We start from the raw sequence: 2,206 nt of genomic DNA on the forward strand, positions 1-2,206 counted from the left end.
AACGTCACCAGTGCCACATCCCGCCCTGCTCCCGACGGGATTGGTGTTCGGGAAAGGAACTTTGTGCAGGGATCGTTGACCCATGGGAGGAGCGTGAGGCGTACGGAGCCCTGGCGACCCTAAGTGGCCTGAGGGCGCAACAGCAGCTAGAGGAGATTTATAGTTGATATAGTGTTGTAATGTAGGCCTATTCACAGCAGAGCTCCCAGAAAAGTACTATGCAATATAAAACGTTTTTTTCTTTTGATAATACATTTTACTGTTAAGTGTGGGCCAATTGTTCATGTGTCAAAAATATAGAAGAAATCAATACACAACACAGACGTCAGACCAGACAGGAGAATCAACAATCAACAAGAAAACGTTTCTTTCAAATATCAGGTGTGACCATTCTACTGTAGTCCAACTGTAGTCAACAGTCCCCAGTTGAGATGTGTTAACTAGGAACTATAGTTAATAACACAGAGGTGAGAATGTGTTAACAAGGAACTATAGTTAATAATAACACAGAGTTGAGAATGTGTTTACTAGGAACTATAGTAGATAATAACACAGATGTGAGAATGTGTTAACTAGGAACTATAGTTAATAACACAGAGGTGAGAATGTGTTAACTAGGAACTATAGTTAATAACACAGAGGTGAGAATGTGTTAACAAGGAACTATAGTTAATAATAACACAGAGCTGAGAATGTGTTTACTAGGAACTATAGTTGATAATAACACAGAGGTGAGAATGTGTTAACTAGGAACTATAGTTAATAACACAGAGGTGAGAATGTGTTAACTAGGAACTATAGTTAATAACACAGAGGTGAGAATGTGTTTACTAGGAACTATAGTTGATAATAACACAGAGGTGAGAATGTGTTAACTAGGAACTATAGTTAATAACACAGAGGTGAGAATGTGTTAACTAGGAACTAACAGAGACCACTGCAGCCGGTCCCAGGCCTCCATCTCCATTCTTCATGCTGCTCCTGAATCCAAACCACGTGGTGTTGTTCTGGTTCATCAGAGGGTCCCAGACCCCTCTCCGAGACCACCTTCACACGGCCACATTCCAGCCTCTCTCTGATCCATCCTCCAATGGCCTCTTAACGCGCGCACCCAGGCAGAGGACGGCCAGAGACAACAGGAGCAGGCAGACATGATCTGAACTGTCAGAGGCATTGAGGTTCAGCTCCTTTGTGTGGCTGTAGTATCGGCTGTACTCTCTGCTGTGTTCCCTGCACAAACCACACATTTATTATCAGGACTATATTATATCTAGGGCCTTCAAATCAGTGGCAGAAATGTCTGAATATTACAATAATAATGTATAGTATTTAGCACTTGTGAAATGGCTAGTAGCTAATATAATGAATCAGAGCTGCATTGATGACTTTAGATAGAAGGTAAACTTGTAACTATGGCTGGATTACTGCCCCCTGGGTATGTTATTTGTCACTTTCATGGTATATTCCTAAAGAGCTAACCTGATCTGGAATGTGCACAATTACAGCCCAATATCTACAGAGAATACATGGGCATTCCAAAGTCCTGCCTTATTATCTGGTGTTGACAATGTTGTCTCTGCATCCCTTACCAGTCTTAAACGGCCCACTGTTGTTAAATCCACCAGTTAAATGAAGTTCATGAAGACTGAAATGTGCAGACTTTGTTTCGCTTTCCATTTTTGTCTTGGCCAAATCTCAGAAGTATCTTGTTGGACAATCCTAATCAACAAATCATAAATTCGTTTTTTTTTAAATATAAATAAACTAATGGGACTATACTCTCAAAAAGAGTAGTTAAATTGAATTATACATTATTCATTTAATATTACATATATGTATTGTTATAACTATATAAACTATCCAACAGCTTATCATGATTGTTTTTTTATAAAAACTATATTATTATTTGAAGATTTACCAAAGTGTTATGGTATAGTGTCAGTGGTAGTGCAGTGAGTGATAACATTGATCGAATGGACTCACATGGTAGCGGACATGTGATGGTAGCATTCTGAAAATCTGCTCTTCATATTCGGTCTCTGCCTAGAAAGTCAACCTATGGGATCAGTCTACTAGACATTCATTTATAAACTTCCTGCAATTTAAAACCCAACATTATTCATATAAATGAAGTAAAAAAAGGTATTGTGATACATATTTATTTTTCAATATGAATAATTGAAATTCTTTCAATATTCATGGACAT

This window comes from Pollachius pollachius (genome assembly GCF_949987615.1).
Source record: "Pollachius pollachius genome assembly, chromosome: 9".
Lineage (NCBI taxonomy): Eukaryota > Metazoa > Chordata > Actinopteri > Gadiformes > Gadidae > Pollachius > Pollachius pollachius.